At 41.7% G+C, this 27,302-nt stretch overlaps 1 long non-coding RNA gene across 2 annotated transcripts; it reads left to right on the top strand.

The window, feature by feature from the left end:
- Positions 1 to 4,341: 4,341 nt before the first annotated feature.
- LOC115584455 (uncharacterized) lies at positions 4,342 to 21,490 on the top strand. Of its 2 annotated transcripts, XR_003984540.1 has the most exons (5): positions 4,365 to 4,573; positions 8,783 to 8,861; positions 15,874 to 15,972; positions 17,916 to 18,026; positions 20,824 to 21,490. It is a non-coding gene; the product is annotated as an uncharacterized LOC115584455 (long non-coding RNA). The 2 variants fall into 2 exon arrangements; XR_003984539.1 differs by lacking the exon at positions 8,783 to 8,861 and having other exon boundaries at positions 4,342 to 4,573.
- The last annotated feature ends 5,812 nt before the right edge of the window (positions 21,491 to 27,302 follow it).

Genomic DNA, 27,302 nt, shown 5'->3' on the forward strand with positions numbered 1-27,302 from the left:
TGAAGATGAACACAGTAAAGTTAAAGCGTGCAGGATGTTTTTTTGTTTTGCTAATGAAACTTCAGTTGTTACCATAGCAGCAGTTAATCCACCCACCCACACACACACACACACACACACACACACACCCTTTACAATGAGTTCTCTGTATAATTCCAGTGATGATGCAGCATTTTTAGTAAGTACACACCGACACAAAGCCGCCTCACATCCACACGTTCACCTGAAACCACATGTGGACTCACAACAGCCACAACTGTCCGAGTCACCGAGGTCTCGTGGGTCAGTGTGAGGACGGGCTGAAACTGTATATGTGTGGGAATGTGTGTGTGTCTGTGTGCTCTATACGACTCCCCATCCTCCCTTCCTACTGCTCCACAGTCACGGCGCCGAGTTAACCCGGGTGAATGAAGGATGGTCAGAAATAGAGCCAGAACCTCAGATTACTCCCCGAGTGAACTCAGTGACCTCGACAAGAAGAAACTCTGACGCCCATCTCGTTCTCGGAACCGTCAAGTTCACACAACTTATAACAATTCTTGACTTGTACTGCAGAATATGTCGCCGTCTCTGGTTTGTGCCCGAAACAATGCGCCACATTGTGTGACAACAACCCCCGCAGAGTTTTCTGTTACTGCAGGAAGTAAAACGGGAGCGAACCGAATATGCAGCCAGTTTGTTTGTTGGTTCAGTGTCTGACGCCTTTAAAAACATGTTCTAATATCGTCTGTTTCTCTTGGTCTGGTTTTAAACTGGAGCTGTCAGTTTGCAGAGAGGTTGGCGTTAACACAACCAAAGTCTGACCCACATTCAGCTGATCATGTGCTCCAGGAGAGTCTGACCTGAGTGGGAAACCAGCCAAATCTGTTTGATTCTTTGTGTTTTTTTGATGCAGTAGATCCGGTTCAAGGCTTGAACCCGGTCACCCGGAGACGGCCGGCTGGCACCACAGCAGTGTCATTCAAAGCTAAAACAAACAAACTAAACATCCAGAACATCTGAGGTTAAACATACAGAACAGGGAAGCAAATAAATTAATTCTACTTAGTGAGAACGAAGAGTTTTTCTCTCAGAAGCTACGAAAAAAAGTGAGAATTAATCTGAAGTCATGAGCTGCATCCTTTTCTACATTTATGTGGATGTTAAGTGGATTTACAGACGATATCGCCACAGTTCACAATTTGTAGCTGGTGATGTGTTCGCTGTCTTCATCGACTTTTCCAGTTCCTGAACGCAGCATCAGTTTCTGCCTCCAGACAGTTTTACTGCGAGTTAAACCACCCGAGTGCCGCGATGATCTGAACCCTCCATGATCCCGACCTGAACGTGTGATACTGTTATTCTTGCCGTCACGTTTCTCCCATCAGTCTGTTTCTGTAAAGCTGTGATGTAAATGTTCGTGTCATGTCTGTGCCTGCTTGTTATCGTGTCGTCCTTGTTTCGTCACACTGTAATTTGCTCTGCTGCTCATGTCTTCGTCCTGACACGCCTCGCATCGTGTTTTAAAACTTGTTTCATGATGTTTCGATTTTAGTTTGCCAACTTCACACCTGGCCAAAGACTTCAGCTGAAAACTAGCCTGTAGGCATATTTACAGTAATGTTCGTTAATATGATAAACTGGATAAGAGTAGAGGTGTCATGATTCCAGTCAAGTTTTGGTTTTGATTTAAACCATTCTTCAGGTTTGTAACGATCAACTGCTGTTCACCAAATTTTCAAATTATTCTTTAAAAAGGTCACAGGATTATTTTACAACAACATCTTGACGGGATCCTGGTGACTTTTTGTAGGTTAGGGTTAGACAGGTTTGAAGTTTATAACAAGGTTCAGTTTCTCAAATCTGTCAAGAGTAAACCCTCTTTCCAACCAGATCAATGAAGGATCTCTGACAAAGGAGGGAAACCCACCATCTCCAACACTTTTGGACTTGCTGCTGGTACCGATCAGCTGATTCATCGTTGTGCGCTCAGCGTCTGAAAGTGCAGCTGCAGGCTACTGCTTTTTATTTTCCAATGCAAAGACACACAAAAAGTTTGGTTAATCTCTCAACTGTTCGTAGGTGTGAATGTCTGCATGTCAACGTCAGCTGGGATCGGCTCCAGACCCGCGGTGACCCGGACAAGGAAAAGCGTTTACAGATGATGGATGATCAGAACTGAAAGCTCATTCGACTGATTTGATTCACTTCAGCCCTGATTCTAACACAGCGGTAATTTGCTTGATTGTGTTTCCAGGCAGGATTTTTCAAACTAAAAGATGAATAACATTTCACAGTCAAGTTTTGGTGCTAGTAAGCAAACAGTAAATATTGATTTCTTGCGTACCGACTGTAAAAATGCTACAACAACAACTCTTGTTGTGAGAAACCATGTGGATGCTTTCAATGAATAGCAGGTTCGTCTCCTCAGATCTTAATTATATTCCTCATACACACCTGACAATAGCTGCTACTCACGTTACCTTAAATGATCTCTCTCTTTCAACTTCATGCTCAAAACTTTAACACTTCAAGTTATAGAAAAACAGCTTAAACTGGTCTATCTGCATGCAAACTCGTTTGGTATGAAAACGACTCATTTCCGTACGAACACGTCACAGTTTTTGTTTTGTTTTTCTGTTCACCAGAGTGTTTGCTCTTAAAACTTCAAACCAGAGATGACTGACATCTCATACAGAACAGACCGTCTCCTCCTCCTGTCAGTTTTTTGTTCAGCTGCTCCAGAATCTCATCCCCTTTATACAGACTGACCTTTATACAGACTGAACTTCATACCAGGTTATCAGTTGCGTTGCAGTACGTGTGCCGTACTGTGTGTCTGCTGCGGGCACGACTGGCAGTGGTGGGAAAATCCGTACTTTTGTAATTTGGATGAATTAATTAACCCTTAATGGTGATTTTGAGCTTGGCGGTAAGAATTCAAGACAGTAAAAGAAACGGGAACGTCACAAAAGATGATAAAGTTGAAACTTGAGGAAAAAACACTGAAACCTGCTCCTCCTGTTTTACAGCTGATCACACGACAGATCCTTCCTAAAACAACGACCTGTCGTTTACTCGAGCTGGACGATCTGGAGGAAAAACTGATTTTTCTAATTTTGAAGTCAAGCTTCAGCTCAATATTCAGTTTGGGTTTTTTTGCCCAACACTGGTCATATAGGTACCTGAGGTGTTTTGGTACAGGTACACGTCTCTACAGTTTCCTTGTTCTAGAACAGGTATTGCATTGTACCTTTTTCATTGGCGTCTGTCTCTTTAAAGACGAAATACTTCCTTATCACAGTCATAAGTGCCGTCGTTCTTTGTTACTGAATCGTCCAAGGTTGCTGCTGGATCAGAGGATGCCATCTTTCCGCACCAAGTTTTACCTGGGTTTCAGGTGTTGGTAGGCGTATCAATCGATCAATCAATCAGCCCTACCTGCAACTACAGCTGCATCATACACCAAGAAAAGGGGGCGGCCCAGTAGCTCAGTTAGCAGAACGTGCCCCCCATGTACAGATGCTTTGTCCTCGCTGCAGCAGCCCAGGGTTCGAATCATCCCTCTCTCGTTTCATTCTCTGTCACCTCAAATCAAACCAATTTTGCCCAAAACAGTTTGTTTGTTCTGCAGGTTTGAACAAGTCAAATTCAAGACTTTTATGACCTTTTTGAACTAAATTTAAGACCTACAAGAAGTACGAAAAAGTAAGGAAAAGTGCTGTCCCAGAATTACTTTCAAAAATAACCAACTTTTTACCTCCAAATCTGTTCAGCAACGGTTCTCAAAATCCAAAGCACGTCCACTTTTAACATTGGAGTTGAGCCGAAGATGGTTTGAATGTCACTTGACCGCTTGACCGTGCAAAGTTGCAGTCGAGCAGAACTGGATGAACTTGGACCTGGAACTGGTGACAAAGTTGTACAAAAGTGTGTGATAGTGTGACTTCGCTGGAGACTTTTAGAAGCTAACTGGTGTTTTTCCTATTTTGTGTGTGACACCAGCGCTTTCACACCAAGTCTGCCCAAGTTAAGGGTCCCTATGTACGCTCTCACGGCGCTTCACTGAATTCTGGTTGTTCAAGCCAACACTTCTTAAATTTACACTTTCCCGTAGTTGTAGCAGATTCCGCTGTTTAAGTCTTTCTGGAACTGGTGAAGTGTGCAGAGATAAATTCCGTCCAGGCTGTTGGCAAAATGCCACTTAGGTTGCTGATACTTCATAAATAAGTACAACACACAAAGCTGACTGTGAGTCTCTGTGAGCAACTCACAACACAGACGAGACATGACTTGGACTTCAGCCAAGAAAGACTCAAAAACTGCTCTGACGTTTTGAATAATTATTTTAGATGCATGCTCACTTCTGTCCCTTACTTATGAGGCGGGACGAGGGCGGGTGGAGGGGAGAGGTTTGCTTCCTCGACTAATAATAAAGCTTCAGGATGTGTGTTTGTTGTTTGTGTCTGCAGTGGAGAGCAGACACACTTCCGTCCAATCATCCAAAGCGTCCTGTGTTTATGTGAATTCCACGTCTTTACTGATGTCAAATTCTCAAATCGGTGGATCTTAAAGCCAAATTCTGATCAACAAGGTAAGACTTTAGAATATGAAAGTGTTCCTATCCTTTTTGTGTGGAGAGAACGGGCAGTGAAGGGGACGTTTGTGTTGTTAAATTAAACAAAAAGTGACACTTAGTTTTGTTTCCTTTCCTGGAAACTATTTCAGTCGACAGAATATGAATATGAGCAGAGTCTCAGACTTGAGTCAATCACTTGCACAAACATATTAAATTATAAATGATCTTAGAGTCATTGTTTGGAGCCACCTTTTTCTTGAAGTTCACATCAAACTTTGTCAGGAGTCTAATTTTACAAATCAAACACCTGAAAAACTCTGTTGTCTTTAACTTTGTTGAGCAAACACTGTAGCTCTGACTGATTTAAACAATGCAATGATAATGTGAAAGCATTAAGATTATGACTTTGACCTTTGGATTTTCAGCTTGTGACTTGTGACTTGGCCCAAGTGCAGCTCAACCAGCTCCAGTTACAGCAGTTAGCCTAAACTGCACCCACTGCAAGTCACAATATCATACCAGTTGGCGATCTTCCACCCTGTGTCCTTTATATCGTGGTGAAGGTGAAGTTTTCAGTCACGTTGATATTCCCTTCAAGTATTTTCTTTTCCTCTCTCAGAGTTAAAACACCAGCAGTCACGTGATCAGACAGGTTGCACCGCCAGCACACTTCTCAGAGCATTTCTAGGTTTTGTTTTCCTTCTTTTACAACCTGTGTTGTCGACATTCTTAGAGGTACGATAACAGTGTACTCGCCATCTTAATTGCTCGTCGTAACGGAGTCCAGCGAGGGGAGATAACGGCGTGACTATCAATCACCAAAGTCGTAAACAAGAGGTGCCGAAAGTCCACACGAGTCTCCCTCTGAAGGGCATTTGTGGTCAAAGCTAACTGAAGCTCACGTCATATTAATAGAATTTAAAGACTATTAAAGTTAAAGGTAGAATCAGTAGGATTTGTCCCAGCTGTTCCTGAACGCACCACAAAGACAGTTGATTGTTGAGTCTCATTCCCAGGACGTCAAATAGACACATGTTGGGTTGGTAAAGCGTCCCGAGCAGCAACAAAGAGAGAAAATCAGAAACTCTCTGCAGATACGAGACACTAACACGCCTTTTCTCCACATTCCAGTCTCCCTCTCTGTCTGTTTACGCCTTCTTACGGCTTTTACGTCTTTGTCTCGTCTCGCTGCGTCAGCCGGCGTGATGTGCTCTGATAGGTCCACATCAGTCTGCTGATGGCGCCAAATAAAAAGAATCCACAATTCCCGTCAAATGCATCAAACTAAAGTAAAGAGCCTGTAGTGAAAATGTGAGGAGGAGAAAGTAAAGATTCAGGATGTTGACTTGGGACTCCCTCTTCTATCTGATAGCAGCTGTATCTCAGTCTCTTGATGTCTGCCTGGAGATCCTGTCACCAGGTGATGTTTGTCAGATTCATCTCCATCTTCTTCTTCTAGTTCTGCTGCTGGTAGTTGTTGTGTCCTCGCTCACAGATCATTCTTGCTGCATATCTTGTCTATCGGCAGTCGTTGGTAAAAGTTGCATTTTATTGATTGTGGTCTTTGTTATTCTCGAGGTCTTGGCGCCATAAAGCAGCACTGATTTTAAATTGCTTCTTCATTCGATTCGCACCTTGCACGTTGAGGGTGTAAATAATGTCTTTTCAAATCAGTTTTGGATTTTGGGACTTCCGAGAGCCATTGTTCTGTTGTTAGTTCGGTACTTTACTTTCCAACATTGTAAATGTTTGGGCAGCTGAGCATGCTTACTCGCTCAGTTAACTCTAGCCCCTTTTATATAGAAAGGCGGCACTTTTAATTTGAAAGTAGCGACCGTTAGTAGCTTGCCGCTACAACAACAAGTGGACAACGAAGACAGCTACAGAGACCGAGGAGACGCTAGCATCTCCTGGATCTCAGCGGCTGTCCAGTTGCTCATCTTGACGTCCGCGGATGAAGTGATGGACTGACTGCTGTGATCAGCTGTTTCCTGGTTTTAAAACTGCCCGGCTGTGGGTCGCACAACAGTGCACGTCATTGACACCTCCGCCCACCTCACGCAGAGGCCGGCACATTGACGACTCGGATTTACAGCAATGGAGGTGGAAAAAAGTGTACCTTCCGAGGCGTCAAATTGGCGGACGAAATCCGGACCTAGCCACGAAAAGGATGGCCAAATTGGCGGCTACTTCTGCAGAGGCGAAGCTGCAGAGCTCACATGTTGTCAAGCATGTTAAAGCCCTCGTGAGTTTGTGTACAGAGATACTGCCCGATATAATCCAGCAGAAGGTTAGAGAGTGACTCCGAGGTCAGCGGATTTACGGCTTGTTTTTGTAAACTCTCGGTTTCTGAGACCTCGTCAGTCTGCAGTCTGCTGATGAGGCAAATCTCCTTTGGCATCCCAGTCATTATTCAGGGTAAACAACATCTGACTTGTTCCACAGGCTGCAGGGCAAAGTGTGCAGGAACAAACCATCACAGCTGCACACGGTGGCATTTTTAATGTGACCAGGGCAAACCGCCCAAACTAAACATACAAACTCCGACAGAGTGGTCGAGTTTGTGGTGGAATATAATGATCTTGTTTAGTCTGAGTAGATTAGAAATGTGCAGACAATCAGTTAGATGTTTAAAAACCTTCGATGGAAAAACTCAAATCACCACATCACAGCGAACCACCGCGTTTCTGAGATATGGTGGCCACGAGAATGTGACTGATGGACGGACAACCTGAAAACATTCCAGCTTCCATCAGAAGGAAAAACACAACTTTCAACTCTTCCCAAGTTGTTTTACTTATTTGTTGTTGGTGAGGTGTCTGGAGGACAACAAATTCTGACTTACTTAAGTTAGATTCAATCATGACCAATTGATTTTCATTGTGTGAATAGAAGTCCAGGAGGTAGCTTCCAACTGTAAGGGGTCAAAGGTAACAGATGATTAAGTGCTTAGCTAAGCTTGACCAGCATGCCAAATAATAAGAGATGACTAAGCACAGATCAAACTCCTTTTTCTTCTGTTAAGTAATTTGGCAAGGGAACCAATCAGAAGAAGTGGGTGACTTTGAGGAGAGACTCTTAAAAAAGGCCCTGACAGAAGGAACAGGGGGTGGCATTTGGAAAAACCTCGTAGGAGCAAAGGCTGAGGTTTTGATGGAGCAGAGGACAAGCATTTTGGCATTGTTTTGTCCAGAGATTTGATAATATCAGAACGCGGCCGCTTCTGATCCGGACTCAAGGCGTTAGATTTTGTTTTAATAAAGATTGCTGTATTTATCCACCCGGCCTTGCCTCCGCAGTATCCTTTATTATCGAACTACAGGCCGACACCTTTGAAGAGGGAAGCCCAGAAACATCATTGGTCTGGCCGTTTTGCCCTAAAAATAACTTTGCGATACATGATATACATCGATATTTTGACCAAATGCCATCAGTAATGTGGATAGAATGAGTATGTGGGTACAGACATAAATAGAAGAACAAGTCGGACAGTCTGGTAAGTTCAGAAAATGGCACCACTTTACTGTGAGACAGTCTTTAAAACCAGTTAAGGACAACAAATATGACACATCACAAGATAACGACATCCAAAGTCTAAGACGATATGGAGTCTTATCATTACAGCGATGTGTATCACATGCTGACATCACAGATTATGAACAAAGGCATTGAGGACTTGAAATTAAAGCTTTAAAAATGACTTCACACCTGCCACATTCACCCATTCACCACCAGCAGGCACATGTAGGAGGCAGGAGGTGTGCAGGACGTCGTCGAGGTCGTGAATTAAACTTCTGATAATCTCAGCAAAGACTGAAACCAGCAGCTGAGTTCAGATTTGGATAACACCCACGACTACAGAACCTCAGAAGACTGATATCACGGTCGTGCCTTCATGCTTTGACTCCGACGATCTCTGAGAACAGAAGTGAAGGAACGACAGAATAAGGATTCGTCTGGCTTCATGTTAAAGACATTTCGCTCTGTGCGCCGTCATGTTCATGGAGGGAGACCCTCCAGTTACTTCATATGTAGGTCACAACGGAGCTAAAACGAGTCTCGGTGTGCCGCGAGGTAAAAACAGCTGCTGACCTTTTGACTTGGATGCTACCTGACTCCTGGCCACTCCTACGCTGCGTACGAGACCTGCAGCGTCATCCCTCCTCGGAGGGGAACCTGCAGATGTTGGTTCATTTCCTGCATGTTTCTGTCTGAAATCTTCAGGATCCTGCAGAGCTCCAGTCTGCGTCTGGTTTATTACACCGAGGGGAAAGATTTGACGTGTCTGAAGAGCTGATTAAAGGTGCGTGTGTGCATGAGAACCGATCAGGTACGATTATCATCAGTGAACTAGTCGGGAACTGAGGTTAAAGGTGCATGCACCGGTGCTTTGACAGATCCGTCCTTCCTTCTTCCCTTCATGTTTCTGTCGTTCTTCCTTCCTTCCATCCTTTTCTGCCTTTAAAGTTTTCTTCCTCCCTTCTTTGCATATTTCCTATAATTCATGTTCTCCCTTTCGTTTGTTTCCTTCTTTCCTTCCCTACTTCCACACAACTTCTTTCTTCATTCTTTACTTCCTTCCAGGTTTCCTTCTCTTTATTCTGCTTTTAATGCATGTTGTATATTTCCTTCTTTCTTGCTTTCTTCAATTCATGTTTCCTACATTACCTCATGTTTCCTTCTTTCTTCCTTCCTTCTTCCTTCCTTCCATCGTTTTATGTTTCCTTCTTCCTCTCTTCCATGTATCCTTCTTACCTTTCATGTATCCTTTTCTGCCTTTCAAGTGTCCTTCCTCTCATCTCTGCGCATTTCCTGTTCCATGTTCCTCCTCCACTGTGTTTTCTAATAACCAATGTTTTCTGATTTCTTCCTATTTTGCTTCTTTTCCTGTGTCATCCCTTCCTTTCTTCTTCCTTGTTGTAGTCCTTCTATATTCCCTTCTTTTTATCCTTGTTAATTTCCTCTCAAGCCCTTCCTTCCTTCCATGTTTCCTTCTGCCCCCTCTTCCTTTCTTTCATGTTTCCTTCCTCCTTTCTTCCATGTATTCTTTTCTGCCTTTAAAAGGTTCCTTCCTCCCCTCTTTGCATATTTCCTTCAATTCATGTTTCTTCTTTCGTTTGTTTCCTGCTTTCCTTCCCTCCTTCCATGTAACTCCTTTCTTTACTTCCTTCCATGCTTCCTTCTCTTTTTTTCTGCCATGCTGTGCATTTCCTTCTTCCTTGCTTCCTTTAATTCATGTTTCCTCTTCCACTGTCTCGTAATAAACTTTCTTCAATGTGCCTTCTTTCTTCTTTTCGTCAATGTTTTCTGATTTCTTCCTTTTTATTTACTTCTTTTCCTGTTTCATCCCTTCCTTCCTCCTTCCTTGTTGTAGTGTTTCTATATTCCCTTCTTTCTACCCCTGTTTACTTCCTCTCAAGCCCTTCCTTCCTTCCATGTTTCCTTCTCCCTCTTCTTCCTTTCTTTCACGTTTCCTTCTTCCTTCTTAACTTCCATGTATACTTTTCTGCCTTTCAAGTGTCCTTCCTCCCATCTTTGCATATTTCCTTAAATTAGTTTTTCTTCTTTCGTTTGTTTCCTTGATTCATTTCCTCCTTCCAAGTTACTTCTTTCTTTACTTTCTTCCATGTTTCCTTCTCTTTTTTCTGATTTTTAATGCATGTGTATTTCCTTCTTTCTTGCTTCCTTCAATTCATGTTTCCTACATTACTTCATGTTTCCTTTGTTCTTCCTTCCTTCCATCCTTGTATGTCTCCTTCTTCCTTTCTTCCTTGTATCCTTCTTACCTTCCATGTTTCCTTTTCTGCCTTTCAAGTGTCCTTCCTCTCATCTTTGCATATTTCTTTTAATTCATGTTTCTTCTTTCGTTTGTTTCCTTCTTTCCTTCTCTCCTCCAATGTAACTTCTTTCTTTACTTCCTTCCATGTTTCCTTCTCTTTCTTCTTCCTTTCTTTCATGTTTCCTTTTTCCTTTCTAACTTCCATGTACCCTTTTCTGCCTATAAAGTTTTCTTCCTCCCATATTTGTATGTTTCCTTCAATTCATGTCCCCTCTTTGGTTTGTTTCCTCCTTTCCTTTCCTCCTTCCATGTTACTTCTTTCTTTACTTCCTTCCATGTTTCCTTCTCTTTTTTCTGCCATGTTGTGCATTTCCTTCTTTCTTGCTTCCTTTAATTCATGTTTCCTCCTCCACTGTGTTTCCTAATAAACCTTCTTCTGTGTTTTCTGATTTCTTCCTCTTTTACTTCTTTTCCTGTTTCATCCCCTTCTTCCTCCTCCCTTTTTGTAGTGTTTCTAAGTTCCCTTCTTTCCATTCCTGTTTACTTCCTCTCAAGCCCTTCCTTCCTTCCTTCCTTCCGTGTTTTCCTCTCCCTCTCCTTCCTTCCTTTCATCTTACCTTCTTCCTTCTTGCTTTCCTCCTTTCATTTCCACTTTTATTCTCTCATATTTACTTTGTGTTTTATCTTTTCTTCCTTCCATCCCTGTTGATTTCCTCTCTCAAGCCTGTCCTGTTCCTTGTTGTTGTTTTTCTTTCCTCTTATCTTGCCTTTTCCTTCCTCCCGTCCCTCCCTCTATTTCCTGTTCTCCTCATGTTTTCATTCAGATCTACTGACGGCTGCAACAGTTGTATAAAGAACGATTCGTTCCTACTTTCAGTTAAATCACAGATCATGAAGCTCTGCTTGTGTGTACGTGAGACAGGTGATTCCAGGATTGAGGGAAGTAGAATGAGAATCTGAGTCTATAGGAGGAGGAACAACAGTGGGTGGCTGCGACCTTTGTCCTACATCTTACTGACAGACCGGCTTACATAAGCAATGTTTAGAAAGCCCTTACACAACACAGCAGCGTGAAATCAGAGACAGGCACGGCTGAATTGGTTCAATACAGAGTCAGTGGAGCGTCGTTACGCCACACTTCTACCAACTCACACATACGTGTTTTTTTTTTAGATACTAAAGCTTCGGACTTTGTTTTGGCTCGACTCCAGCACAATGGACAGACTCTGACTTTGACTTTACAGTTGATGTCGATGTTGTTTACATCTTGGTTGAACAGAGTAGGACTCACTTTTCATTCATACTGCAAGTTTTCCCCAGATTTTTACAGTTGAGGGAGGCTAATTAAACAAAAGTACAAATGTTAATTTGTCAGTTCAGTGTGAAGTTATTTAAGAGTAGGGAAAAAAATAAGATGGACACCAACTCTTTAAAAAGTAATCAAAGAAATTAATACAAACTGTTTTTATAATGGAAATAAAAAGTAATGTTTCAGAAATATGGCTCTTTCTTGTTGCACTTGAGCACTGAAGTGGACCTTCTACACGGTCAACCAGCAGCAGTTCACTGGACAACGTCAGAACATCGAAACATTACAGTACAAAACAGTGAAATTGAATTGAACAAACTTTGTCCCAGAGATCTTTGTGTGTGCCAACTTTAAACATTTAGGTATTTACCAGCTGGAGTCCTCAAAAATATCACAGTCCTTGTTACACTTTATATCCAATGTGCTGAAGTAGAGCAACACATTGTTTACAGACTGCACTTTAGGTCACGTCCTACTTAAAGGCCGATACTGTGGGTGGTGCTGCGGTGGTGGATATGGACTGTACACTCCACAGCAGTTGGTGCTTAGTGAGAACTCACTCAGCCTCAGGGTGTGGAGACGGGTCACCTACATATGAAATACTACACAGACTCACAAATACTTATCTCTCCAGCACACTCATGGCGTTATCATCCCAGCATGACCAAACGGATTTACGCTACCACGAGTTTAAAACAGCTTAAAACAAGCCTTTCTAAACACACTGCTCATATTTTCTTAATACTGAACTGACCAACGTCCACAGAGCTGCATTTTTTTACTGTCTCTTACATCAAGATATTATTTGCACACTACATTTTCTGTAACAATCACCGTATTTTGTACAATACACGCACAGCATGCATGTTGGTGTTTATGTGCATGTTTGGTTCCTTCTTTTTTATCAGCTTGATGGACGTTTTTTTTCCAACCAGGTCAGCAGAATAAATTATGGTTAAACTTTACTTTAGTTGTCTCTAGGTTCATTTTTCGGTTTGACGTTATGACCATGTTGTGCTTGTTGTCTCTTTAGATTTAGGCACAAAAAACACTTTGTTAGGTTGTGAAAAACAACATCGACCCAATCTCCAGAGTAAACGTTAGCAAAATACATTACAGCAAAACCACAGATAAGTTAAAACTGAACGTTTCTTTATGTTTTAACTTTTGTTAGAGTGAGGAACAATCTAAAGCCCGACAAATATAACAGTCGGCCACTATTGAACCATCACAGACAGATTGGTATCCGTGCATATGTTGACAATATCGGCCGATTTGAAAGGTTTTTGGTTTTAAAGAACAGAACGGCACAAATTGATGTTTTGGGAGATACATAATTATTACATTGAGTGAAGTTGACAGTTTCAGTTCACTGATCTAAGTTTCGACAATAAAGTTTATTGCTTACTGTAAAATATGCATTTCAGGTTCTAGACAAATCACCGTTTGCCTTTAAATACCTTTGTTGGCTGTGATAACGCCGACTCTGTCTCCACCCCCTCCTGCTGTGAAAGTGAATAAAACTATAATTTGAACCCGATATCCAATATTTGGTACCAACGTACGTATCTGTGGTTTGCACAAACGTTAACTGCTCTCATCCTGCTAATTGGGCTGGAATGGTCATGTTCTGGCAAAATATACCTGGTTTGTCAGATTGATGTGTTATTAGACAAGAGGTGAACAGTAAAAACAGTTTACAGCACAAACAAGAAAATCAAGCCCAAACTGGAGCAGCAAAACAAACCATGATCCCTGGACCGCAAACGGATCTTATCTCTAAAAATAAATGCCCAGCCGCTCCGCCGTCTCACATTTCAACACTAAAACAAATGTTTTTTAGAGATTCTGTTTCCCGAAAAAGTCATTTTTATCTAAAGCTAACAGGGCTGCACTGATACCCGCGACTGAACCAGGACAGGAAAGGCCTTAAATAAACACCAGCATGCACGCAGCATGTGGGCTGTTGACCTCCACTTCAGGACACGTAGCGTTAATCCTATTTTGACAGTTTATCACCAACGTACCTGAATCTGAATTCATGAAGACGTTATGACTGACTAATTATGACAGTTTAGTTAGTAGAGGTAAAAGATATCCTGCATATTTTTTTGGTTTTGCAGGAACTCCGACTGTTCTTAAGAGACAGTGAAGACACAAAAACTATCATCATGCTCTTATTTTAGACTTAAACAAATGAAAGACGCACTGTTTGGGCTGTTCATCTTTGTAACTACATGCTGATATTTTTGTGATCTGAAATCGTGTTTTCTTGCAGCTTGTCAAAAACTTTCCTGTGAGGTTTTTCTCAAGTCTCTAACCCCGAGATTCAACCAGATACGTGTCCGCTGCGTTACGTCTCCGCCACGCCAGCGGATCTGATGGTTTCACTCTAGTCTCTGTGTTAACTTCCAGCAGGTCCGCTGCGCTGCGCATCTGCTCCGTCCAGCTCCGGCAGTCCGAAGCCCTCCAGAACAGATACGCAGGACTTCTATTTCTGGCGGATGTCGGAGCACGATGCAGCAATTCAGCTGAATTTAGCACCAAGAAACAACAATATGACATCCGGTTACTTTTCAAAATAAGAAAATAAGCCAGTTGTTGACAGTACTGCACTGTGGCGGGTTACTGGATGGTGGAGCAAAACCGGATCAGAGCCGTAACGCAGCAGACACGTATCTGGTGGAATCTCGGGGTGAATTTTAAAAGCATCAAAGATCAGTTGAATCTCCTTTTGCCATTAAGAGAGGAGATCAAATCAAATCAGATTTTCCAAAGTAAGAAAAACAAACTGGTCTCAGATTTATAAACCAAAAAAACAAGATATCAAATCGCCTTTTCATTTCCCGATATTGGATTTTCACTTGAATCTAGAAGGAACAGACGACACGGATCGCCTTGGAAACGCGTTCCTTCATATAGTAATGGTGAACGGGAGAGCCTGCAACAAATATTCAGTCACAAGAACAAACTAAAGACTTCAAGGATACAAAATAATATGTGGAAGTGAAAATGCAGCGACAGGGAGACAAGAGGCGCGCACACACACACACACACACAGTATCTAAAAATAGCAGCATCAGTGTTGAGCCTGAACTAACGGTCTCTGCGTTCACTGTAAGTAATCATTGACTCTGTTTGACCTTTTATCTGTTTGGACATCCTGCTCAGGATTCACCTTTCCCTCTTCCTGTCCTTCTTTCCAACACGTCAGTCTCTCTCCGACGTTATTCGTTTGACTTTCTGTTGGTGCAGTTCCTCGTTTAGGTGGAGCTCTAACCTCCGTCTGTTCTAGTCGGATCTGCATGTCGTCTGCATCGTCTCACCGTTCAGTGAGACTGTTGGCTGTGCAGTCCTTATCATTTAAAATATTTTCACAGTCTTACGAAAAACGGTGACTTGTAAATATTTACTGTGATACTAAAGATGCACACTGGGTGTCAGCCAGGAGAGAGAAGGAGGTTCACATCATAACTGGAATAAGTTAGCCTTATAGACAAAGAATAACTATGTACATGAAATGTTTTATTCAGTAAATAGTAAGAGTTATAATAACCATTTCAGAAGACATCATTACAGTTTCGCTTTCATGCAGTGCTGTTACTGAGACGTGTCAAAAACTGACGTCACACAGGCGACACTGGATCTCTGGGAGGCAGCAGGGCCAAAAAAAATACACCTGCAGTTGCCGCTCCAGGAAATCTTGGAGAGTTTACGTCCCATGGTGTAAAACAGAAGCGGCGTGACTTCTGCTACACACACTGTGGGCCTTCTGTTTGGCTAACCGTCTGTGTTGAACGCCTGGCAAACTGTCTGAACTTCACCAAACTTGGACAAACAAAGATTGAACATGTTGAATCTGACCAAACATCCTAAAACAAACACCGACAGCCACGACACACCGAACAAACATCTGTGTTTGTCGGAGTCTGTTTGATCGGTGTGCCATCGGCTTTAATAACACTCAACAAACAAGCCATCTGTTTCCTTTGATGTACTCATTCCAAATGAAAGCTGAATTATCAGATATTAAGGAGGTTTGTAACTGGAAATGGGAGCAGCTTTCCTTTCTACAGCAGTGTAGCCTGATGTCCAGCTCAATTCAAATCTGCTGCCTGAATTAAATGCTGAAATAATTGCCATTCTTGTATTGGAGATTTAAAAAAAAAAAGGGTGCTGAGTTCTGACCCGACTGACATCATGATCTCTGTCTGTCTCTCTTTCTAGGATGTTGACCCTGTAGGTCAGCGACCTCGCACATCCGACACGCCATGACAAGCGTCAACTCTCCCGCCTGTCTGCTCGCCCGCAACCGCTTCTACAGAAGTAAGACCACACGTAAACTCAACTTTATTTTCAGATCCTGACTGTAACGTGTTGTTCCAAAAGGGGAAGACAAACATTTGAACTGAAACAAAGTTGATGTGTTTCGTGTATGTGCACGCGTTTCCTTCATGACTGTTCATGAGCTCACACGTGTGCTGACGGAACTCTGTGTTCCCCCGAACGGAAAATAACATCCATTCCCGTCTTCACTGAACCGGGAAGTTTCCTGAGTGAGACGCTGTTTCTACAGTACGACCAATAAGTCTGATGAGACAGAAAGTAGAATGAATCTGAAAGTTCTGGTGTCTCTTGGCCCTGTGTTTAGTCCAATTTCAGGGGATAACCCAACAAACTCAGACCCAGACTAAAGTCGAGGTTATCTAAACCTGCGCCTGTGTAAAAGCTCTGTTAGCTTGAAGCTAACCCACTAAAGATGGCGGCTTAAAGATGTGTGAAATAAAGCTGCAACAATTAGTTTATTAATCAATTATTCATTTGATAGCTGGTTCTAGCTTCTTAATGTGAGGATTTGCTGCTTTTCTCATAATTTAAGACTGTAAATGAAGAATCTTTGTGTATTTTGTTATCGTACTTTTACACACCAGCCTCTGGGAACCGTTTTGTTGTGCATTTTTAAATCTATTTTCTAACCTTTTATAGATTAAATGCATTGTTGAAAAACAGAAAATAATAATGGTCAGATTTATCTATGACAAAAATGATTAAATTATTTGCTTTAATCGTCTTCAAGTGGAGGCAGAGAGCTCAGAGCTTTATCCACAGTGTTTTTATCTGCTGGAGGCCATTAACGGTTAAGTAGCACGATTTTTGTGATTTGAAACTGCTCCTCCGACACATCTGCACTAAATACAGAAGTGACAAAGGAAACAAAACTCACGCACTGAATCAGCACTTACACAGAGACAAAGTCTGGCTCTGTGACGCGCTGCCGTGTGCACGTGACTCGTAACTTCCTGCACACTTTGTTTTCTATTAGTGGAAATAAAATTTAAAAAACGAATCAAAACAAAGTGGAAACCTCCCTGAAGTCTGTTAGTCAAGAAAGGGACGTCCTGTTCTTATGAAGAACGTCAAATGAACTCTAAGGAGAGACACACATTGACCCGCCGGGATAATAAAGGTGCTCCTGACACGCTGCAGTGAGTTTGGATCAGCGCCCAGAACATTTCAGTGCAGGTAGAAACAAGAAAAACCCCCATCAGTTAGTTAGACGGTTGTGATGATGATGATGAAGAGGATGAGAACAACTTTTGGTTTAGTTGTACATTAAGATTACACAGATTAACTACGATAAATATTAAATGTCATTATGCAGAAAAAGATTCTTGAGGTCATTCATAATTATTACATTCCAAGTGAAGTTTGCTTTTTCAGTAAGAGGATGTGATTTTAGACAATACATTTTAATGTTACACTGTAAAATATTTGCATCTGTTAGACACCTTTGTCACAATAAAGGTAAATAAATCCATATCACAACGTTTTACTCCTTATCAATATTGGTATCAGGCCCAAAAACAATCAGTCAGGGTCTAAATATATATATATGTAATGCAAATACACCTGCTGAAGGAGCAATGAACTGTCAATTCTTAATATTCAGACTTCAGAATTCAAGTAAAATCATATAAAGAAATACAATAAAATTTAACATAAAGGAATATATCCGTGGTTTGCAGAAACCTAACATCTATACATGACCACTGAAAGAAGAACTGGGGAGGTTAGCATCAGCAGTGACAGAAACTCAAAACAGGAAGACGTTCGATTGACTGACAGGTGATCGTAACGACGGGAAACCGAACAAGAAGCTCTGAGCAGCAACGACGACAATAGGCTGATCGCAAAAAGCTGCTTTCAAATGTTCAGTGGTTTAACAGGATAAAGACCACAGACTCTCTCTCTCTCTCTCTCTGTCTCAGACCTGCCCTCCGGTCCGGAGCAGATGAAACCTGTGTTCAGCCGCCACAACGACTCCGTCAGACACAAACAGAAGCAGCTCGCCGTCTGCGTCAACATGGCAGCCCCTCCCGGTAAACCTTTACCACATACACAGCACATTTCTAAGAAAAGGCTTTACACTCCCACCATCACTGATGTTGGGTGAGTGAGTTTGAGGTGCAGGCCAGTCGAATCCTTTCACATCAAACTGGGAAAACCTTTACAAGTCGAGCTTTGTGCATGGAGGCGTCGTCAGGGCCTTTCTTCTCTAATCGCTCGTTATAAAGTTGGAAGCATGAATGAAAAACAGGCCAAATGTCTGCAGAGACGGTTTCCTCTTACTTTACTGCAACATAACTTTTCATATTACTTTGGAAAGTGTGTGTCTGGCCTCTTCAGGGGGAATTTCCTTCACTTTTTTTAAGAGCTGTTGTGGCCCCGGTGTGGAAACAGGTGAGTAGGTCCACAAGAAGGTGGATATAAACAAGCACACACACTATTTATAGTTTACGAAGACGTCTCTGTGCGCTCAGTAAGTAGGCCAGGATACACAAAACTGCACATGCAGCTCACATGCAGAATTAAAGCTAGATCCAGAAACAAAATGGTCTTTTTTAAAACCAGATTAAGTCCAATTGGGTTAAAATGTTCATTCAGAGTGGTCTGGGTTTAAACAACAAGGCTGTAGTTGTTGTGTATTTTTCTTTTTGTGAACAAATTCTGTGAAAAAATCAGAAACCAAAACTGTTAGTTTGTCTCAGACGTCCCTACGCTGTCTGCGGCTCTCAGACCATTTGTTCCCACTGAGGACGTAAATGTTTAAACGGGCGCCACAAATAGAAAGTTTCCTTTTTAAAAAAAGACTTTCCTAAAAAAGCTGTGCGCTTGTGTGATGGTCAAACTGGAGGAAAATGTGCATCTGTTGCATGTTGTCAGCTGAGGATGACGATATATTTGGTGTTTATTTAAACACACGACAAAAACGTCCAAGAGACAAAAAAAAGGGACCAGAAAGCAGAAAACAGAGGAAGAACTAGAGCATGTGACTGAGTTGAGATGAAGACAGAGTCTGATCCTTCCCTCCCAGTCAGCAAATCCCAGTGTGTCCAGTGAGCCAGTAAATCTGCAGTGTGAGGGGAAAACAGCTGCTCAGCTTGTTGCATCAGTCTCAGTGTCAGACTCACACATGATCTCTAAAAACGACTGGAACTTTGTGTTTCATCTCATTGAGTTCAGTACTTACAATTTCCCAAATGTTTCTAACAATGTTCAAACCGGAGAAGTTTACTGAGGGTAATGGTGCGTTTCATTATGTCACCGGTCACTTTAACTTCCAGGAGAGTGTTGAAGAACATGACTAAACATAACATGAATACTTTAACACTTGAGTCCCGTCAGATAGATTTTCATCAGCATTGGTGGTCGTTAAATGGTGTGTTCACCACCATCGAAGTGTTTGACTCCAGAATCATCGGTCAGATTACTTTACTGTACAATAACAAGCAACATAATGTAACACTGCGTGGGCGGCAGAGACTGGTTCTGGTTCTGGTTCCCTCTCTCCTTTCTGTAACGCTACATTCATGAAGTAAAGTCCATTTCCCCTCCAGCTCCACACACTAAACTGCCCCCTTGGCTGGTTAAAACATGATAAACTGCCCTCTTAGGAGCCAAATTGCGCGCTAAAGTGCCCTCTTGGGAGCCAAATTGCGCGCTAAAGTGCCCTCTTGGGAGCTAAATTGCACGCTAAAGTGCCCTCTTGGGAGCCAAAACATGCGCTAAAGTGCCCTCTTGGGAGCCAAAACATGCGCTAAAGTGCCCTCTTGGGAGCCAAAGTGCGTGCTAAAGTGCCCTCCTGGGAGCCAAAACATGCGCTAAAGCCAAAACGTGTGCCAAACTGCCCCCTTGGCTGGTTAAAACATGATAAACTGCCCTCTTGGGAGCCAAAACACACGCTAAAGTGCCCTCTTGGGAGCCAAATTGCGCACTAAAGTGCCCTCTTGGGAGCCAAAACAAGCGCTAAAGTGCCCTCTTGGGAGTCAAAACATGCGCTAAAGTGCCCTCTTGGGAGCCAAATTGCGCGCTAAAGTGCCCTCTTGGGAGCCAAAACATGCGCTAAAGCCAAAATGTGTGCCAAAGTGCCCTCTTGGTCTACAAAACACACTAAACTGCCCCCTTGGCTGGTTAAAACATGATAAACTGCCCTCTTGGGAGCCAAAACACACGCTAAAGTGCCCTCTTGGGAGCCAAATTGCGCGCTAAAGTGCCCTCTTGGGAGCCAAAACACACGCTAAAGTGCCCTCTTGGGGGCCAAATTGCGTGCTAAAGTGCCCTCTTGGGAGCCAAATTGCGCGCTAAATTGCCCTCTTGGGAGCCAAAACATGCGCTAAAGTGCCCTCTTGGGAGCCAAAACACACGCTAAAGTGCCCTTCTTTTCGCCCCTGCCCTTCAAAAAGTCTGCGCACGCCACTGCCTCCCGTCAGTAAACAGCTCAGAATCAGAGCAGAATCTGATGTGAATCTGAGTGTTGACGGTCTGGATCTGCAACCGCCTCTCTCCTCAAAAGATGGCCGACAGCTCCGCCCCAACACAAATATCAGCAATTGTTTTTTTGAGATCAAACAATGTAAATATTATCTAGTTTATTTCTTACATTTTATTGACCAAACAACTAATCTATCAATCCAAATGGTATTTGGTGGACTAATTTTTGGTGGCAGTCCTACATTAAATGCTGATTTTCTTGGACAGTAAGCAGAAGAAACAAAACTCACAAAAGATGGATAAAAAAAGATGGCTGTCCAGGTGGTTTCTCTTACAATAAAAGATATTTTTTAATTTGTTTCCAAACTCAAATTAAACTTTTCTCCGTCTCCCTTGGATTCTCAGGTGGCAGTGGAACCAAAGGATTATGGGTCGACATCATCCTTGGCTCTTCTTCATCTCTTCACTTCTCCATCTCTAAACCAACCAGCCCTGCTGACCGGCGTGTCAAGTAGACGGAAACAAACGCACCTCTTTGGTTTACAGACTCAAAGGAAGTTAAAAAAATTTAATAAATCTGGATCATTTGACTTCCCTGCTTTTATCAACCCCTCTTTGCTGCACAGGATTTTACAGCCTGGGTCAAATGGACAAGCCAAGACAAAGTGGACAAATTCCAAGAAGAAAGACTTTTGAAAATTAAACATCAGGACACGGACCTGATGTTGGCCTCAAGTGAAGTAAAAAGTTGCCAAATATTATCAAAAAGCTGGATTTTTGCAACGACATTTGTATTTTCAGCTCTTTAAATGGAGCAAAATGTAACATCCCTGAAACAGAGCTTCACAAAGTGATCATTTAATTGGGCCACTACTGTGAAAATTAAGAAATGTATGTTTATAAGTATGTATGTCTGCAGTGAGTCCAGTCTCAAGTTAAACACACAGGTACTGAGAATAATAAAGTATGCTGTGATTCACTGTCTGGATACACAGACAAGTGTGTTTGGATGTGAGTTTTTTTTAGTTGATGTCTTAAGCTATTGTTCAGTGCCAATAAACAGTATTGTCTTGACTCTCGTTTTTTAATTACAGCATCAACTTCAGTCTGGTTCCAGGTATTCTGCAGGGTCCACTGAGTTTATTCTTGTTTTCAGTCTGTGAACAAACATGAAGCTTACAGCGGGAACCCAATAGCATTTTTTGTCTAAATTGACTTGAGTTACTAGGCTAAGAAAAGACAAATTTTGAGCTGCAATTAAAGCGAAACTTTCGCCAAAATGCAACCTAGGCTTTTTTTGTGAATGTACCCAAGTCAAACCTTAGTGTTAAAGCACAATTACGACGAAAGAGACACTTTAAAGATTTACCGTATTGTTGTTCTCAGGTCAAACTCATTTTCAATGGGAGTGCTACGGGCACTTTTACGATAGCATCAAAATCTCTATTTTCAAAACAGTAAGAAGTCTCGACACAACATGAAACTTTGCTCGTAGTATCACCAGGGTCTCTACACATGAACACGAGCATTGAGAACATTGTTTGTGTACACAGAGTTTACTAAAAAGAAGGTTTTTGAACAACTCACGTTAGCAGTAGCTTGTTCCGCTCGCCGCCGTCCTGCCAGTGGAGAAGTGTCGATCTCAGAATGTGACGTAACCTGGAGGACAGTTAAGGTGGAACGCTCCTAAAGCTTAGTTCCATATGAATGCAGGATAATTTGTTGTTGGTGAAAAAACAATATTGACCTTGAAGTTGAAAAAGGAGCCTCATATAAGAAACGATACTAAAATAAAAAGCTGGAAAAGTCACATGAGATATCGTGTGGATAGTTGTTGCTGGAAGACAGTAGTTCCACCTTAACTGTACCTCCAGGTTGGGTACGTCACATTCTGAGATCGAGTACATACATCAAAAATATTCTAGGTTTTAGTTAAGAGTTGATGTTCCTACATTAAAGTTCTGAATTAGGAGAATTGGGTGTTTTTCAAGCAATTTGAAGACTAAACTGGACTGTTTTTCACATTTTATATACTAATCAACACTGATTTGAACCAGCACTATATCCACTTAGCCAAAAGAACAGATGTTGAGAAACAGACGGAGGAAAGGGAGGACAGCCTGACAAAGAGCGACAGATCCTGACAGAGGAGAAAATTAATCACCTCCTTCACTCCCACTCTTCGACGACCCCTCCAAGCGCCCAGTGACCTGGAAAAACTGCAGCGTGGGACGACGACCGGCCGCTCGGCTCTTCAAATGAGCCACAGAACAAATCCTCTTTTCAACCTTTCAGCACCGTCATGCAGAGGGGGCCACTTTACAGCAGCGTCGCTCCATTGTTTGTCTTTCCTCTGTTTCATAGAGACAGACAGAGAGACGGAGGGGGGCTGAATAGGGGACGGCGGCGCTTACACAAACCCATTTTACAGTCAAATGGGAAAATCCTGGCGTCAGGATTTGTGACTGCTCTACAGTCAGCAGGGAGATTTTTCTCCACATGTCAGGATAACATGTAGGAGTCAAAAGATAAAGGGGGGTTTGTGGAATTGTGGAAAAGTTAGTTGGTGTGTACTTTCTGCGTCGTCACCATCCCAACTGTGTGCATGCATCAAAAGCAATGTGGTGACCAACGCTTGTCGGATTTGAACAGGTCTGAAACTAACTCAGTTGATGACCAGAAATAGAATTAATTTGGTTCAATTCAACTTTTTTGATACCTGTGACGGCAAGCGTGTGCAGCTCAACACCTACAGCAAAAGATTAGAATTACATATCACCTTTAAACAAGCAAATGTTATGTAACCTGCTGGAAAAACCAGCATAGAAAACCAGAAGAAAAACAAGCAGAGACCAGCACCAATACACAACATATGCTGGTCTTGCTGGTCACCAGGTAGCATGATAAGCTACATCACTATAGCGAATTTCAAGTTGACTGTCTGTGTTGAATGCAACAATGGTATTTAATTATTGCAGACAAATTTAGTATGCAAGTGTGTTTTGAGGTACAAGACAGTCATGAATCTGATGTTCAGTTTCTTACTCAACTAAAACTGGCTCAGCCACCACAAAAAAATTATGCAATTAATCCAAGTTATTAAGAGGATGGGAGGTAGAAACCCTTTCAGCCCAGTAGATACTAAAACATCAACCACACCCAGGAATTAGCCAGCACCATCAAAGCTTATAATCACATAATCAAGCCAAGAAATCTCCACCTGTTAGCACAAACAGGTCCTACCTTGAAGAAGTAAAGAAATATTCCATCTTGGAACTAGGGTTGCCACCCTGGATTTGTGGACAAAAGGACACTCAACTAGCTGACAGACTAATATTGCCGTTGATAGTCCTGCTACTAGCCTGGATAAAGTCTAAGGTTTTTGTATGAAGACTGTTAACGTTCAAAAAATGTACTTATGGCTGATATAAACAAACAAATCTCAATATTGGTACTGGCCTCAAAAGTCCAGTTCTGGTCAGGCTATAAATCATACGGATTTAAACAACATTTCCAAAATTGTTTGTTTACATCAGCAGCTTATTCTCAACCATCCCTGTTCTCGTTTGTGTCCTTTAGCTGCACGAAACATAAAGTGGGCCTTGGAGGACCATAAAGTCAAACACCCATCCATGGAGAAGGCTGTTGGAAAGACCCCCACCCAACAAATGGTTCAGTCCATCCCCACCTGACCACAACAGCTCCAAGGGGAAATGCTTTTTGACCAGACAAGTCTACAAAACCTTTTTGCCGAGCTCTTTGGACTGGGAGGTTTTGCCTTTCTCTGAAAGTCTTACTGAGTTCTTGTGTGAGGAAAACAAAAGATGCAGACATTGTTCGTGAAACAAAGCCGCATCTAAATGTGCAAAATCATAAAGAAACAGCTAAAAACAACCTGGAAATCAGATCACAAGACAAGAGCTTACCAATTACCTCAACTCCTGTTTGTCAAACTAACAGAGATTAACTTTTTGCTGCAACTGTCATTTTCTCTTCCCCTGACTGCTCTCCACTTGATCGGCTGTAACGTAAGTTTGTTAGTGATTGGGTACTGCTGCCACATCCAAGGACCAAATTAAAATATCAAATTGACAGACTTTCATTTATTTTTTGTATTATTAGGGCCCGAGCACTATCTGTGCGAGGACCATATTGTTTCTGTAAATTCAAATTATTCATAGAGTAAAACCACAAGCCGCACACACACTTTTTCCTTTGCTGTGATCACATTAAAAACATGATTATTATTTAAAGTTCAGAGAGCATATTTAGGCTCAGACTGAATTAGCTGTAAACAAACAGGTGAAGTGAGAGTGGAAAAAAAGCATTCAAAGAAAAATCTGATCATTACTGGTGCAGCTGAGGAGCCTGTAAACTATCCTGACTAAAAGGCCTTTTGGATTTATTTCAGGTCCCGTTTTCTATTTTATATTAATAAGTACTTGGTTTAAAACAAGGTTGACATGTAAAAACCTTCAGTCAAATAAAGCCTCATTCAGAGATCCATTCAGAGACATAGAAAGTAATAAAAACTAAAACATTAAGACATTAAAACAGCATCTGAAAGACAGAATGGAAAAAAAAAGCTAATTTAATAAGCTACAGATAAAAAAAATGCATTAAATTAATATACTTATTTGAAATACACAGTGAACAGTTATGAATTAGATGAGTGGACAGTTTTACTTCCATTACATTACTGACTATTTTTAAATAAGTAACTGTATCAGAACAAACATTTTAAATAACCCTCCCGATCCCCGTACAAGTAAACCAAATGTGTTTAATCCTGAGAACATTTAGTGCTTTACAGACCAGTCATATGATTTTAAAGTGCAGGTAACAATGAGGCTGCATAATGATCATATAAACTACTGTAGCTGCTCAAAGTGACCTTTTATCTGTCTGCTTGGTGATATCACAGGCAGCACTGCAGGTATATTTCATATCAGCTGCTGGTAAAACGTTATAAACCTCACAGAGCTGCTGTTAGCTTCATTCATGTGATAAGAGATGGAGAGAGGCTAACTTACTCAGACATTATTAAACAACACATGGTTTCTAAATCAGTCATTTCCAGAATAGGAATAGATAATGAAGGTAATGGAAGCCCTGCTCTCCATTACAGAAAGAAAATGTATACATCAAATATAGTTAAAGCTTTGAAAAAGCCACTGAGAGGAGACATTGGACTCCATCAAAAGACTCAACACGTTCTTTAAAAATCTATAAAAATCACAATAGAGTGTAATAAAAAAAAAAGGTTTTATTATGTAAATAACCAGCAAAGACAACAGTGCTCACTGTCTGAGCAGGTGAAAGGAGTTTCACCTGCTCACGACCTGAAGGAGTTTCATCAGAAGACGATACTCAGTTTCCTGCTTCAGGTCCTGTGGCGGCTCGTCTTATTTGTCTCAGCTGCTCGTCTGTCACCTGCAGGAAGAGAAAGAGGAGCAGTGGTAGTTTGATGTCTCTTTGCGGAGGTTTTGTGTTTGTTTGTTTTTAGAGGTTTTGTGTTGTTTTATTTTGTATGTTTTTAGTGGTTTTGTGTTTGTTTTTAGAGGTTTTGTGTTTGTTTTTAGGGGTTTTTATTGTTTTTAGGGGTTTTGTGTGTTTGTTTTTAGGGGTTTTTAGTGTTTTTAGGGGTTTTGTGTGTTTGTTTTTAGGGGTTTTGTGTGTTTGTTTTTAGAAGTTTTGTGTTTGTTTTTAGGGGTGTGGTGTGTTTTTAGAAGTTTTGTGTTTGTTTTTAGGGGGTTTGTGTGTTTGTTTTTAGAAGTTTTGTGTTTGTTTTTAGGGGTTTTTGGTGTTTTTAGGGGTTTTGTGTTTGTTTTTAGGGGTTTTTGTTTGTTTTTAGGGGTTTTGTTTCTTGGTTTTTATGGGTTTTTGTTTGTTCTTAGGGGTTTTTGAGTGTTTGAGGTTTTTGAGGTTTCTGTGTTTCTGTGTCTGTGCAGGTTTTCATTGTTTTTCAGAGGTTTCGTTTGTGTGTGGAGGTTTTGTTTTGGTGGTAGTTGTTTGTCCTCCACAAAGAGACCTGGGTCTATTTTTGATGAGTTTTGAGTCTCCTTGTGGAGGTTTGAGTCCCTAACTCAGTTGTATTTAACCTGAAATCACTTTTCATAATTTATTTACATGGAGTTTTAATTTAATTTGGAAGTAAATTTGAACATTTACAGGTTTTGTTTTACTGAGAGGAAATATAATCAAGTCTGGTTACAGTGCCTAAATGCATTTATTTGATCTAATTCATAAAGTATTTAACATGTGTACACACTGAGAGCCACATCATTAGAACCAGTGACAGGTGAAATAAGTAACATGGATCATTGTGTTCCAATGCCATGTTCGGCTGTGAAACCAAGAGTCCTAGCATTCATGTGGATGTCTCTTTGACAAATACCAGTCACCCAAACACAGCTGCAGACCGAGTACACCCCTTCATGGCAGCAGCTTTCCTTGATGGCAGTGCCCCTCCAGCAGGACAACGCGCCTGCAACGCTGCAAAAACTGCTCAGGAACGACCCGAGGAACGTGGGAAAGAGCTCAAGGTGTCAACCTGGCCTCCAGATTCCCCAGATCTCAATCCAACTGAGCTTCCACTGGATGCAGTCACAGCCAAGAACGATCCACGGGGGCCCCAACATGGATGGGAGTTGGTTCTGGCGCATCAAATAGATGCTCAACTGGATTGGGATGTGGAGAATGAGGAGGCCAGTTTGACACCTTGGGTTCTTTGCCATGAGGGGGTGTAGTTGGTCTGAACAGTGTTTGGGTGGGTGGTGTTTGTCAAAGAGGATCCACAGAAATGACAGAACTCAAAGTTTCCCAGCAGAACATTTGATTGCAACAAGATGATCAATGCTCACTTCACTTCTCAGTTGTTTTAA

The sequence above is a fragment of the Sparus aurata genome, chromosome 7, assembly GCF_900880675.1.
Source record: "Sparus aurata chromosome 7, fSpaAur1.1, whole genome shotgun sequence".
NCBI lineage: Eukaryota > Metazoa > Chordata > Actinopteri > Spariformes > Sparidae > Sparus > Sparus aurata.